This window comes from Cupressus sempervirens, chromosome 2 (genome assembly GCF_028749045.1).
Source record: "Cupressus sempervirens isolate cs-2001-9-10 chromosome 2, ASM2874904v1, whole genome shotgun sequence".
In the NCBI taxonomy this organism is placed as follows: Eukaryota; Viridiplantae; Streptophyta; class Pinopsida; order Cupressales; family Cupressaceae; genus Cupressus; species Cupressus sempervirens.
This window is the reverse complement of record NC_143119.1, coordinates 219,732,112-219,747,935: the sequence shown is the minus strand read 5'-3', so window position 1 is coordinate 219,747,935 and position 15,824 is coordinate 219,732,112.

Genomic DNA, 15,824 nt, shown 5'->3' with positions numbered 1-15,824 from the left:
ACTCCCCACAACTGGGGGTACCACAAAAGATGGTCATGGCTTTATTAATATCTACAAAAATCTCATAGAGGTTGAAGACATCCCTAACTATGCTCTGTCAACTATCCATTAATCTCATAAACCTAATCCTCATTCATCTTGAACTCATAAACCACCTCCACAGTCATCTTATGTCTACAAGTTGTATCCAAAAGGTTACTTTGGGGAGGAGGAAATCTCCAATTGCAAAAATGATCAAAAGAAAAAAAACAATAAGAAAAAATGAAAAGCAAAAGTATCCCCTAGTGAAAACTCTGCTAGAACACCATTGGATCACCCAAAAAATGAAATAAAAATAAAGGATGTATCCAATAGTGAAAACCTTTTTGAGGCACCTGAGGATGGAGATTTCATCCTTCCCCTATAAGATCATAGGCTTGTAGTATCTTTAATCCTAATATAGGAGAAAAGACTAGTCAACATTAGTTTAATAGAGACACCAAGGATCACATATAGTGCAACATCTTTGCCATCTGAACAAGTGGACCTTCTCATTAAGGTGCTTTGAGAAAATATTGGTCTCTTTTCATGGTTCTATCAAGACATGCTAGTGTTAGATCCTAAGTTAGTGGTACACAATTTGGCTGTAGATCCAAAGATCAAACCAATGAAAAAAAAAATTACAAGATGCATCCAAAAGTTACTCTATTGGTCAAAGCAGAGTTAGAAAAACTACTAGATATGAAGATCATTCTCCCCATTTACTATTTAAATTGGATCTCTAATATGGTACTTGTCACCAAGCCTACTAGAGATATTAGGTTTTACATAGATTTTAGGGATCTCAATAAGGTTTATCCAAAAGGTGATTTCCCTTTTACAAATATCGACATTATTGTTGATCTCACCATAGGCCATGAGCTCTTGTCTCTTATGGATGGTTTCTCTAGGTAAAATTAGATTCATATACTAGAAGAAGATTAATATAAGACAATTTTTACCACTCCTTGGGAAAAATTATGTTATAACATGATGTCGCTTGGGTTGAAGAATGTTGGGGCAACCTATCAGTGAGCTATGATGGTCATCTTCCATGACCTCATTCATAAAACCTATTGTCACAAAGGTTTGCACCCTTGTCCAAAGTTTTTACCTAAGGACAACCTTGTGAAACATGGAAACAACCTCCAAATTGTGGGACTTGAACTGTGAGGTTGAGTCTCCAGAGAAGGTCGGCTTCCTTTACATTCAGGATGCACCTAACTACTCTTGGAGAGGAAAAGGGAGAAGGAATGCATAGAAGCAAATCTACCTATTCTAACCTAGGGGGGTGATGTACTAAAATAGAGTGTTCAAACCAATCTCTACCCATACATGCACTATTGGACCATCATGACACCAAAAGATATACACATCTAGACTTGCTTTAATCTAACAATAATCACATCCAGATCAAAAAACCCAAATGAATGACACAAGGAAAGAGAGGATTCACTTATATACCATTCATAGGCCAAAAGAGATATAGTCATGCAATATTATAGATCTCTACAATACACCAATGGGAGGCAAATAGTTCTTGCACTTCACATCAATGGCTGAAGGAGATAAGAATGCCATATAGTTTAGAGGCAAAGGAAATTTACAGTGAATTTGTAAAGCAATATCAGAGAAGTCAGAGAAGAGTCGACCAAAAAAAAATCTACAAAAATTGCCTTTATAGTTCAGGCATAACCTAGATATTTTCTAACTGAAGTTACTCGACAACCACTGCCATTAAGTCTCGATAAGGATCTAGAGAAAATCTAATCTGGGTATAGATTCAAATACAATGAAACCTGATATTTTTTGAAACAAGGCCTTGGTAGAAATGGTGCCATTAAACCATTCTGACCAAGTAGATAGATAAACTCAGGTGGTGGAGTGTTTTCCTACTATTTATTGGGTCTAGCATTCATTTGGGAGTGGTTGGCATTGATCATGAGGATCAAATCGCGCAACAAAACTCGATCCTCTTTTTTTCTAGCTTGTGAATCAACAAAAAATAGTAGTCAATAGAATACTGCAACTAGAATGGGCCACGTGGACCAATTATTTTATTTCATTTTTCCACTCGCAAGGTCTTCTTGAGTTTGACCACATCTAACTGACTAACTGTAGCGGTCTCCCAACTACCAGCCTCTAATTGTTAATGCCAACTGTAGCGTTATCTGCTCGAGCCTGCAAGACACGTATTGTTGGATCGCTATCTCACTATACATAAAAAGTGAGCACCTTGCCATAGTGAGATAGTGATGATTGTAGATCTAAGACCAAATCAAAGGTAGAGAAACTGCAAAAAGTACCCTAAAGAAGTGGTGGGTCCCATACTCGCTATGTCGCATAGACAAAACAACTTGCAACTTTCCATAGCAAGATAGCGAAGATTTTTGAATTTGTATTGATCGTGTGGAAGAAATTTTATGCATTATTGTAGAGAAATATGGTGGGTCCCTTATCGCTATGTCGCTATTCATAACCCTCGTGCAACTCACCATAGTGAGATAGTGACGATCGTAGATCTTAGATTGATCTGATGATCAAAATTTCTTATATGTTTTATGCATGGGGGTGTGGGTCCAGTTATTGATGACATGAGAAAACCCTGCACTACTGGCATATAAATTCATATTTAAAAAAAAACCTAGCCATATTACCACACTCCTTGGGTCCCACCACGTGTTTATTTCCCAGCTGGGCGCTATGTTGCTAACAGCGAGAAGAACAAGTTTCTCGATAGCGATATAGCGACCTTTGGTGTCATCACTTTTCTCAATGTATATGTGTATCCCACTAGATGCCATCGTGTGCCAAAAATTTATAACTAATATCTGACAAAGTATTTTCTGGGACCCATGTTCTAAAAAAGTTGTCGTAGGATTGCTTTTCGTCAAGTCACTATGTCACTAATGACGAGAAACAAAAATTTTCTGATAGTGATATAGCGAGCTCTAACAAGTTACCAAAAATTGGCGACAGACTTCATTCTTTAGTACTGCAACAAAATTTTGATGGTCACTATCTCACTATGGGAAATAAGCTCGCAACTTTTCATAGTGAGTACGTGACATCCATAGATCTTAACAAGATCCAATGGTGGGGAAAGTTGTAGGCCAGCAGAAACAAAATAGGAGAGAAAAGAAAAGAAAAAGTTTTAATCATTTTATTTTTTGTATTTCCTAGGCAATAAAATAATATTAAAGATGGGAAGTGGCCGTTGGGTGGGTCAAGTATTTGAATTCAAATTTTGGTGGGGGGCAAAAATAGGTAACATTTTTGGTGACTCAGAGGGGACACAAGCCAGTTATGCATGTGACTAGTGACCTTATGCATCCATTGGGCTATAGAGTCACAAAAGATTTGGATAAGTGCACTATGAAACCCTAACCCTACCTTTGTGGGAACAAAACCTTGAAAAACCTACCCTCTATAATTGGATTTAGCAACCTTCAAAACTTTGAAAAAACTGGCTATCTCACAAAAAGAAACTTGTGCTCGTGCACTTCTTGGAAAGAAGGAAACCAATAGAAAGAAAACTAAGCTACCTTTGTACATGAAACCTCAAAACCTATCAAAGACATGGTTTGAGATCCCATTGACTGGGATAGGCAAAACTTCACCATCAGGCATGCTTAATTGAAAAGCATTGGCCTACTTGGAATTGACAATCAGATAGGGACCACTCCATAGTGCATGAAATTTTAAGTGTCTCCCTAGTTTTTCCCTCTCTGCATCTCATTTCAAAATTAAATCACCCTCTCTAAAGATTCTGACCCTAGCTTTCCTGTCAAAACCCCCTTTCACCTACTACTGATGTGTTTCTAGGGTTTGCATGGCCTAACTTCTTTTTTCTTCTAGCTCCATCAACTCAACCATTCTTATTGTCATGGCATGATCTTCTATTTGCTCCAACCGATGAGCTAGTTCTACGGATGGGAATTCTAATGAAACTAAAAGCCTTGCTTCTCTATCATATACCAACATAAATGATGAATTTCCTATTGACCTCTTAGGTGTTATTCAGTTGGCCCACAATGCAGTCCTCATCTTTTGATGCCAACACCTCTGGTTATCCTCTATAGTTCTTTTCATAATCCTAATTAGGTTTTTGTTGAACAACTTAGCCAAACTATTGCCTTGAGGATAGTAGTTTGAGGATGTGCTCAAGTAGATATTATGGTCAACTACCCATGCACAAATTAGAGCTCCTACAAAAGATTTTGCATTATCTAAAATAAAGGTTGAAGGGGCACCAAACCTAGTCACAATTCCATCAAGGAACTTAACAAGTAAAGATTTTGTGGAATCCTTCAATACAACTACCTTTGTCCATCTCGTGAAGTAATCTATAGTAGCTAAAATCCATTTATGACCAAAACTAGAAGAAGGATTGATAGGGCCTATAAAATCCAATCCCGATTGAGTAAAAGGCTGGTCCACCTGAATGGGATGAAGAGGAAGAGTTGCAAGCTTTTTCTTACCAAAGAAGAAGGCACATTTTTCACATTTCCTCACACACCTATGACAATCATGGAACAGGGATGACCAGTAGTAACCAGCCCTCATGACCTTCATTGTAGTTGTCTTTACAGAGAAGTGACCACCATCAAGACCATCATGAATCTCTTTGATCATTCTTTCAGCTTGGTCTATGTCAATGCATCTTAATAGATCTCCATTAAAATATTTCTTGAAAAGGATACCATCAACTATAAAAAAAGGAATTGAATGTAATCTATACTATCTCCTTTTAGTTCTATCTAATCATTGAGGGTATCCATTGCCTAATAAGAAATTATTCATATCATCCATCCAATTCCTTGGGTCATCATTTCTTGTCTCTTGTTGCTCTATTAGTATCATAGAAAATTCCTCATCTAATTGCTGAGATGATATCATCTATTTACACAACCCCTTCCCTCTTACTAGCTTGGTGATCTGAATGTCAACATCATATTCCATTACTTTAGTAATCCAACCAACTCTTCTCTCACTAATATCTTTTCTCAAAAGGAAATCCTTCAAACTAGCATGGGGCACTAACAAATTAATTTTATTATGAGAAAGGAGGTGTCTAAAATTCTTTAAAGCTCTGATGACTGCAAGGGCTTGCTTCTCTACATAGCTATATTTGTCTTCATACTCTTTAAGCCCTTCACTAAAGAAGGCTATGGGATACTCTTCATCTTTCTCATTTGTTTGAGTCAAGATAGAGGAAATACTTGACTCACCACCTAGGGTATATAGGATGAAATCCTTTTTAAAATTTGGATTAATGAGAGTGGGGGCTAAGGCTATGCTTACCTTGATCTCTTCAAAACTTTCCTTCCCTTCCTTGGTCCATGCAAAGACCCTACTTTTCTTGAGCATAGTTGTAAGGGGTTTTACTATGGTAGCAAGATTAGGGATAAATCTTCTCACAAAATTTATCCTACCAAGGAAACTTTTCAATCCTTTCTTATCTTTAGGAAGAGGGAGAGCAAGTATTTATTTTGTTCTTTATGGATCAATGGTTAAACAATGCTCAAATACAATGTGTCCTAATAATTTTCCTTGATTGGTAGCAAAAACATACTTGATTGGGTTAAGGGATATCCCAAACTCTCTACACCTTGAGAACGCCTATCTCAAATGATCAAAATGATCTTCTACGCTCTTTGAATACACTGTGATATCATCAAGGTAAACTAATACAAAATTTTCAATCACATTTTTTAAGGCCATCTCTATTAGTTTCTGAAATGTAGCACCTGCATTGGTTAGCCCAAATGGCATCTTACAATGAGCATAGGTACCCCATTTTCTAGTGGATGTAGTCTTGTACCTATCAGACTCTTTGACCAGTACCTTATTGTAGCCAAAAAATCCATCAAGAAATGAAAACTTCTTTGAACCACTGACCTTGGACAATATCTGCTCCATGGAAGGGAGAGGATGGTGATCTTTAAGGGAAGCTTGGTTAAGGTCCCTAAAGTCCACACACAATCTAATTTCTCAATTCTTCTTCCTAATAGGGACAAGGTTTGCTACCCATGATGAGTTCTTGATGGGGAAAATTATATTGGCCTCAATCAATTTGGGTAGCTCCTTTCTCATTAAGGATTCAATTTTTGGATTCACTAGCCCCTATTTTTGTCTTATTGGTTTGACATTATCAATTAAATCTATGGTATGCTGAAACAACCTTGGGTCAAAACCTTTTAAATCATCATATGTCCAGGAAAATACATCATTAAATTCTTTACATAGATGAATAAAACTTTCTTGCTCAATCTCAGAACATACATTCCCCATGTTTAAGGATTTTCCATCAGCAACCATGACTGGGGTGTGATCATCTTCGTCAGCACCTAAGTTTATGACTCTAACTCTTGCTTGGTCATTAGGATTAAAAACACTCTCTAAGGTAATGAGACCCTTAGGAAATTTTTTGGAACTGAGATTAATGATTTGATCACCATACTAATCTTGCAGTCTCAACTAGTTTCTATCTGAAAATTCTACTTCATTCTGCAAGAAGCTTACAATTTGTTCATCAAATTAAAACACTTGCAAATGGATGTTGTTGGTAGGGATGGTAGGCCTTACTACCATTTTTATTTATTAATTCTTGTTCTCCTCAAGATTCCTTGGCACATCATAAGATACACCTATTGCTACAAGTCTACCAGCATGTCTATTTTCTCTTCTAGGGATGCTTTGAATATTAAATGCATTGAAACCCTCAACCAAATCCCATACCCTATGTTTATTAGACTTGAGTAAGCTATTCTTGGTGATATTTTGATTTCTCACTTGATTAACCACAAACTCACTATCCCCATATACACTTAAGGCTTGAATTCCTCTTTTCTGAGCAAGTAGGAGACCCTAAATCAAGGATTCATACTCAGCCACATTTATTAGTGCAACTAAACTAGAGCCTAAAGGAGAAGTAGTACCTTACTTATGTAGGAGAAATCAACATCACACTAGCCCTTGACCCATTCTTATTCCTCAATCCATCAAAGTACATACTGAATATCTCACTCACATCTTCTTTAGTCTCCACAAGATTGGGAACTAAAGCATCCTTCTCTAATATATAATATGTATTGAGGCCTGTCTCAAGGGTTTCTAACATAGGATCAAATTGATATGCATTAGCCCATTCATCTAAGAGAAAATCAGGTATCTCTACTAGGGAAGTAGTAGGCTCATTCATTATGTCATTCTCATCCATTTCTAGGATAGTGCAATTCATGTTGATGAGATTAGGGGTGTAGGGTTCAGTATGATGGAGAGCTTGAGGCTCTACTCTAATTGAAACTTTGGCCCCATATCTTGTTCTAAAAGATATATATGACCTTTCAAAAGATATGTAACCACCTATTTGGGCAGTGAAGTCTCTTGACAAATAGATGACAAAATGTGGCTTGACTTCAACAATGGATATATCTTGAGTTACAGTACAACTAGGGCATGCACGTAGGGCCATCTCCACATTCCTAAGGATCTCTATAGTCTTGATAGTACTGCCATCCAACTATAATACATCTCTAACAATGGGCTCATATTTCATTCCCAAAGCATTAGCAACACACCTAGGCATCACTGAACTACTAGCCCCTGAATCAATCATGCAATTGTGGACTAGTTTATTCCCTATAATTAGAGAAACATAAAATGGAGGGGGTCTAACCTTTTTACTTGTTTCTTCCTCCCTTGATGGCTGTACTAGGCTTATCTCACCTTCCATGCTAGGTGGTTGATCCTTTGTTTCAATAATTTCCAATTCTTGTTGTAGCAATCTCTTTTGCATGGGTATAGTAGCAGAAACATCCCACATGGAAATATTCACATTTGTCTTCTTCATTTGTTCTATCGCACTGAATGGCATAGTAGGTACTTTGGTAGAAGCCTTGGGAGCTGCATTTATAGGAGGTTGAGATGGAAAAACTTGAGGATCACTTACATCCTTTTTCCCATTATTTTGTCTTTGCTATTGAAAGGTATTTGATTGATCATTTACTACTTGCTCATGAGGTATTACATTTGAAGTTGAGGCCTGAGTGGGAGGAGGAGGGGTAGCATCTTCAATAGCTCTTCTTTTTCTCATAGTGTTGTGAGTAATGAAATCCTAGTGTACATTACAATGTTCCTCCATTTGATGATTCATTAAGGAGTAATCACCTTGTCCTTGCATATATGAGGCATCTTTAAATTGGTTCTCCTTGTATGATTTTCTTGTTGTAGGCTCTTGGCTGGAAAAAAGCCAAATAAGATTTAGCTTTCTGACACATGCAATGGGTGTAGGAGTAGTTACAAGAGGGACAAATATCCTTATTTTGGGCCATGTTGTTTTGAGGAACTATGACCCTACTTTGGTTTACATTTGAGGTTGAAGCATGGCTATTCTGCCTATTATGATCAAAAGAATTGTTCCCATAGTTATGATTTTGAAGCCTACCACTTTTTAGAGTTTGATATTGCAATTGATGAGCCTTAATACCTTGAGCTTGCTATCTCTCTAAAGTCACCACCTTGTTGCTCACTTTCTACATCATAGAGAAGCTATTATCTAGCTTCTTCTCTTGGCCCTACAATCTCTTATCTATGCTCAACATCATAGATTGCATCATTTCCTTGATTTCATGTATTCCATTTGAAGATGTGGAAGCTTGAGGGACAAGAGCAAGGGATTGTGGTGTGGAAGTTGTGGGAAGAGGAGCCATTGGTGGTTGGTGATTTGGAACATCAGGGGAAAAAGGCATAGGAGGCCTTGGAGCTAGCTCACCTCCTTGTATTAGGATGTTTTATGACTTTATTGCTATGTCATAAGCATTAGGTAAGGTATCTCCTCCCATAGTTTGGATTGTAGTGCCAATGTCACTATTAAAAGTTCTGAGGTAATGCAAGAAGGCATTACCTGGGGTAGGCTTTATTGAAGTAGTTATTCTATCCCATGTCTTTTGAAATCTATAGTTGAAATCAGTCATACATTCATGGGGGGCTCTTTTTACAGTAGTCAATGGTTCTAAAAGTGACAAATGGTCACTTTTGTCCTCAAATTATTTACATAGTCCTGCTCCTAATCCATCCTAATCTACTATAGAACCATGAGCCAAACCTCTATACCATTGTAATGCTTTTCCTTTCAAGGATGAGGCTAGAAGCCTAACTACAAAATCATCCTCTATAATACCATGGATATTACAGACATTTGCAACTTCTTGAATGTGTTTTGAGGGAGAGATAGAAGTTTCACCAGTAAATTCTAGTATACTTTTGAGTGCAACTATTGGTATGTCATGTCTTTGGGCCAATATAAGAGGACTCCCACCATTAAAGGTTGCAAAAGTATGGGCTCTAGGTTGTGCCATCTAGACAAGTGATCTATTGATATGTGCTAATGGCAATCTAGGCTGAGATCTAACAGTAGGAGGAGTAGAGATAAATCTTTTAGGTGTATTTGTTACTATTGCACTCCTAATTGGTGATAAAGATACTCTAATATTCCTTCTTCTAGGATTTGAAAATGAAAGCTCTTGGTACTGAAATTTACCTCTAGAAGATGCCCTTGTTTCAGCTTTGGGCATGAATTACTACAAATTTGGCCATTTGAAGCTTAGAGTCACCAAGTACTTGAAGAATGAGCCTCTTGAAGGCTTGAACATTGAAGCTAGTACTATCTCCTTGGTATTAATCTTTAAATCTTCCTTTTGAAACTAGTAGACTTGAAGTTTTATGAATCTAGTCCCACTAGGCATGCCAAATATTGTTATCCAAAAGGTTTGCACCCTTGTCCAAAGTTTTTACCTAAGGACAACCTTGTGAAACATGGAAACAACTTCCAAGCTGTGGGACTTGAACTGTGAGGTTGAGTCTCCGGAGAAGTTTAGCTTCCTTTACTATTAGGATGCACCCAACTACTCTTGGAGAGGAAAAGGGAGAAGGAATACATAGAAGCAAATCTACCTATTCTAACCTAGGGGGTGATGCACCAAAATAGAGTGTTCAAACCAATCTCTACCCATACATGCACTATTGAGCCATCATGACACCAAAAGATATACACATATAGACTTGCTTTAATTTAACAACAATCACATGTAGATCAAAAAACCCAAATGAATGACACAAGGAAAGAGAGGATTCACTTATATACCATTCATAGGCTAAAAGAGATACAATCATGCAATATCACAGATCTCTACAATACACCAATGGCAGGCAAATAGTTCTTGCACTTCACATCAATGGCTGAAGGAGATAAGAATTTCATATAGTTCAAAGGAAAAGGTAATTTACAGTGAATTTGCAAAGCAATATTAGAGAAGTTAGAGAAGAGTTGACAAAAAAAAAATCTACAAAAATTGCCTTTTCAGTTCAAGCATAACCAAGATGTTTTTTAACTAAAGTTACTCTACAACCATTTCCATTAAGTCTCAATAAGGATCTAGAGAAAATTTGATCTGGGTACAGATTTAGATACAATAAAACCTGATATTTGTTGAAATAGGGCCCTAACAGAAACGGCGCCATTAAAACTTTATGACCAAGTAGATGGATAAACTAGGGTGGTGGACTATTTTCTGTCTATTTACTAGGTCCAACATTCATTCAGGAGTGGTTGCCATTGATCATGAGGATCAAATCATGCAACAAAACTCAATCCGCTCCATTTCTAGCTCATGAATCAACAAAAAATAGTAGTCAATAGAATATTGCAACCAGAATGTGCCACGTGGACCAATTATTTTATTTCATTTTTCCACTCACAAGGTCTTCCCAAGTTTGACCGCATCTAATTGACTAACTGTGCCACCTCCTCAGAACCCTAATTGTGGCAGTCTCCCAACTGCTAGCCTTTAACTGTTAATGCCAATTGCAACATTATCTGCTCGGGCCTGCAAGGACAAGTGTCCCTAAATCGCTATCTCGCTATACATAAAAAGTGAGCACCTTGCCATAGTGAGATAGCAACAATTGTAGATCTAAGACCAAATAAAAGGTATAGAAACTGCACAAAGTACCCTCAAGAAGTGGTGGGCCCCATACTCGCTATGTCGCATAGACTAAACAAATTGCAACTTTCCATAGCGAGATAGTGAGGACTATTGATTCTGCATTGATCATGTGGAAGAAATTTGATGCATTACTGAAGAGAAATATGGTGGGTCCCTTGTCGCTATGTTTCTATTCGTAACCCTCGTGCAACTCACCATAGTGAGATAACGACAATAGTAGATCTGAGATTGATCTGATGATCAAAATTTCTTATATGTTCTATGCATGGGGATGTGGGTCTAGTTATTGATGATGTGAGAAAACCCTGCACCACTAGCATATAAATTCATATTTTTAAAAAAACCTAGCCATATTACCACACTGCTTGGGTCTCACGATGTGTTTATTTCTTGACTAGGCGCTATGTCACTGATGGCGAGAAGAACAAGTTTCTCAATAGCAATATAGCAACCTTTGATGCTGTCACTTTTCTCAGTGTATATGAGTATCCCACTAGATGCCATCATGTGCCAAAAATTTATAACTGATATCTGACGAATCATTGTCTGGGACCCATCTTTTGAACAAGTTGTCGCAGGATTACTTTTCGTCAAGGTGTTATGTCACTAACAGTGAGAAACACAAATTTCTTGATAGCGATATAGCGAGCTCTGGCGGGTTACCAAAAATAGGAGTCGGACTTCATTCTTTAGTACCACAACAAAATTTTGATGGTCACTATCTTGCTATGGGAAACAACCTCACAACTTTTCAGAGTGAGTACACGACATCTTTGGATCTTAATAAGATCTAATGGCAGGGAAAGTTGCAGCCTAGTAGAAAAAAAAGGAGAGAAAATAAATACAATAAAGTTGTAATCATTTTATTTTTGTATTTCTTGGGCATTAAAATAATATTAAAGATGAGAAGTGGCTGTTGGGTGGGTGAAGTATTTGAATTCAAATTTTGGCGGGGGGCAAAAATAGGTAACAAAACCCTTTAGGATTATATTGATGACATCTTAGTCAAATCTCTTAATACCCTTGATCACTTATCACACTTTGAGGAAGTGTTTGATCAACTAGCCAAGTATCGTCTCATGCTCAACACTGAGAGATGTATCTTTGGCATCACTAGTGGAAAGCTCCCAAGGTTGATTGTATCAAGGGGTGGTATTGAGATTGACCCTAAAAAGGTCAAAGCCATCATGGATCTGTGTCCTCCTATGAAATTCTAACAAATTCTCTCTCAAAAAGGGAAGTTGCAATTAGTTAGAAGATTCATCTCACAACTAGTAGATAAATGTCAATCATTTAAACACTTTCTTAAAAAAGGACAAAAAATTTAGGTGGGACCCTATTTTCCAAATTTTTTTTGAAGAAATAAAGCAATACTTGGCTAAACCACCTATCTTATTTTTGCTAATTATTGGGAGACCATTAATATTGTACATAATAACTACCCCAATAGCACTAGGTGCACTTCTAGCACAACTTGATGACAAAGGAAAAGAAAGAGTTGTTTATGACATCAGCCACACTTTAGTTGGTTATGAGCTTAATTACACACCGATGGAAAAGGCTTTTTTAGCTATGGTTTTCACCACTCAGAAGCTTTTTCATTACATGCTAAGTCATATTGTGCAACTTACATCCAAGATTGATCCTTTGAAACACATGTTATCATGCATAGTACTCACCGATTGCCTCATCAAATGGATCATGCTTCTTAGTAAATTTGATATCCAATTTATAAACAAAAAGGACATCAAAGGACAAGCTATAGTAGATCACTTGTCTAATGCACCCTTGGGTTCCAATTGACCTCTCATTATGGAGTTTCCTAATGAATATCTCTGCCTAATAGAGGAATGACCATCATGGAAACTATACTTCGATAGATCTTATACATCCCATGGTTCTAGAGCTAGCATATTGTTGGTTACCCCTCAAGGAAACTATATTCCTAAATCTTTCAAACTCTAGTTACAATACACCAAAAGCATCTCAGAGTATGAATCTGTTATTGCATGGCTCATAATAGTAGTTGAGTGGACCACCACATACCTATAGGTCTTCAAACATTCATAGTTGATTATCAAGCAAGTCCTTGATGAGTATCAAACCAAGGATGATAAACTCTATCCTTACAAAGAATTGGTAGATCAATTGAATCAACACTTCACTTAGATTCAATTCACTCAAGTACATAGGTTGTGAAATAAGCCTATAGATGCCATGGCTACTATTGGTTCACTCTTGGAGATCCCTCGAGAAGATATATAGTATGAATCCTTAGTCGAGAAGGTACACGGGCCCACATACAAGAATGATGAATCAACATGGGTATGTATCTTGGTTGGTCCCCAATCCCCATGGTATTAAAAAATTCATGGTTATCTACTAAATGGTATCATATCTCCCCATCTCAAAAAATTCCAATGCCAAAACCTCATTTATAGAGCATCCCACTATACTATCATAGCTAATAGCCTATATTATCAAGGTTATCATGATACTCTCCCTCAGTGTTTAGACCAAAATGATGTTTTAATGGCTCTCAAAGAGGTACACATCAAAATTTTTGGTTCTCATTCGAGAGGTATAGTCCTAGTTAAACAAATACTTAGAGCTAGATATTATTGACCTACTCTAGATATGATGCTTGCAACTTTTTTAAAAGGTGCCTACATTGTTAGCAACATGTAAATTTGATATGAGCTCCAACTCAAAATCTTCAACCTATTGCACCACCATGGTCATTTACATGCTAGGGGTTTGACCTTTATATTTTTATCACACCTCTATCTTCAGAAGGATACAAATGGATAATCATTGTTTGATTATTTCACTAAGTGGGTGGAAGTAGTCCCACTTATCACTGCCATAGGAGTTCAAGTTTCCAAATTCATCCTATATCATATAATATGCCAGTCCAGTATCCCTACTACCATTTTCATAGACCATGAAGGTAATTTTAAAAGCCTCAATATGAAAGAATTGTGTACCTCCCTCCACATTCACCACCATTTTTCTATTCCCTATTTCCCACTAGGTAATAGTCAAGTTGAGGAAAATAATAAAACCCTACTAAAACTCCTCAAGAAAGTTTTCAATAATTCTGGCAGCAATTGGCATTTACAAATTAAACCCACCTTATGAGCTTACCACACCTCATTCTACACATCCATAGGTAGAACCCCATACTCCCTTGTTTATGGTGTTGAAGCAGTCTTACCTATTGAAATTGAACTCTCATCCTTACACATCTCTTTGCAAGGAAATATCTTAGATGAGAATTACCGAATAGCCAAACTCACATAGCTAGATCTACCTGATGAGAAATGAAAATAGGCCTATGACCATCTCATGGTCTATCAAAATCACCTCAAGTGTAACTTCAACAAGAAGGTTCACCCATGATAATTTCAAGTAGGTGGCATGGTCCTTAAGGAAAATATGAAAGTCCAGACAGATTAAAAAAAGAAGGGAAAGTTTGAGCCCACTTGACTTGGTTAGTATGTGGTCACAACATCTTTTGGCTTTGATGCATACCAACTATCTATACTTGAAGGTAAACAACTAAATGATCCCACCAACATCATTCACATCAAGAAGTTCTATGCCTAAAACCCTTAGTGTATCCTGCTAATCCTATTGAAAAAACCAAAAAAATCAAAAATACCCATAAAAGAAACAAAAGTAAAAAAAAGCATCAAACAATGCCTAGAGGGATGATGGCAATGGCGACCAAAGTGGACCAAGGTGGAAGTTTGAATTGAAACTTGGGTAGGAACATTGGGAAGATGAGAAATGGTGATTAGATCATACAGACAAAGTAGGACAAGGACAAGAAAGATATCAATACTATAGAGGATGGGGACCCATGTGATTTGCAACCACATCTAGGTGAAAAAAATATCTTTCATCCTATTCTTAGGTCTTCAGGGGGAGGGGCCTCTAGGGCCTAGGGATGGTTGATGAATCTCTTTGGGGTCAAATCTTTAGGTAACTTGATCTTCCCCAAAATTATTCATGAATTCGATAAGGAAAAGGGGATCTTTGCTCTAGAAGTACACACTAAAATTATCAACCATGACATCCTGAGTATGGTGACTACCCTAGTGGGTAAATTTATTGGCTGGAGACTAAACATTGATTTGGTAATGATTTTTTCTAGGAATAAATGGGAGTTGAAAGGGCAAGTTGAAGTAATGACCATGGCTAAAGGTTTTATGTCTTTTGAATTCTCTTACCCAGAGGACTACTCTAGAATTTTGTGTGCAAAAAACTGGTCAATGGGTAAGTCTAATCTCATCCTTCACAAGTGGACTTCCAACCTTGACCTGAACAATGACTTTCTAACCTAGGCCTTAGTTTGGATAAGGCTACCCGAGTTTCCCTTAGAATATTGGCATGAAGATGTTTTTGATGGCATTGCAAGATCCTTTGGAGAATTTCTTTTAGTTGATCCTATTACTATAGCCAAGAAGACTTACATATGCTAGAATATGTGTTGGGGTGGTTGAGGGTCTGGATATGCCCCGAGTGATTGAATTTTAGTCTCATCTGGGAAGAAGGGTACAATAGATTGACTATGAAAATGTTTCATTTTCCTTCTTCCATTGCAAAAAGGTAGAACATTAAGTGAAGACTTGCCCAATCTTCAAAGAGAAGGTAAGAGTAAAACAAGTGCACCCAGAAAGGTGTGGAAGGAAAAAGCCTTAGAAGGAAAGGACCCATTAGGTGAAGAAGGTAATGATAAGAGGGATCTACCAAAGGAAAGGAATAGTCCAACAGATGTCAAAGATTTTGAGA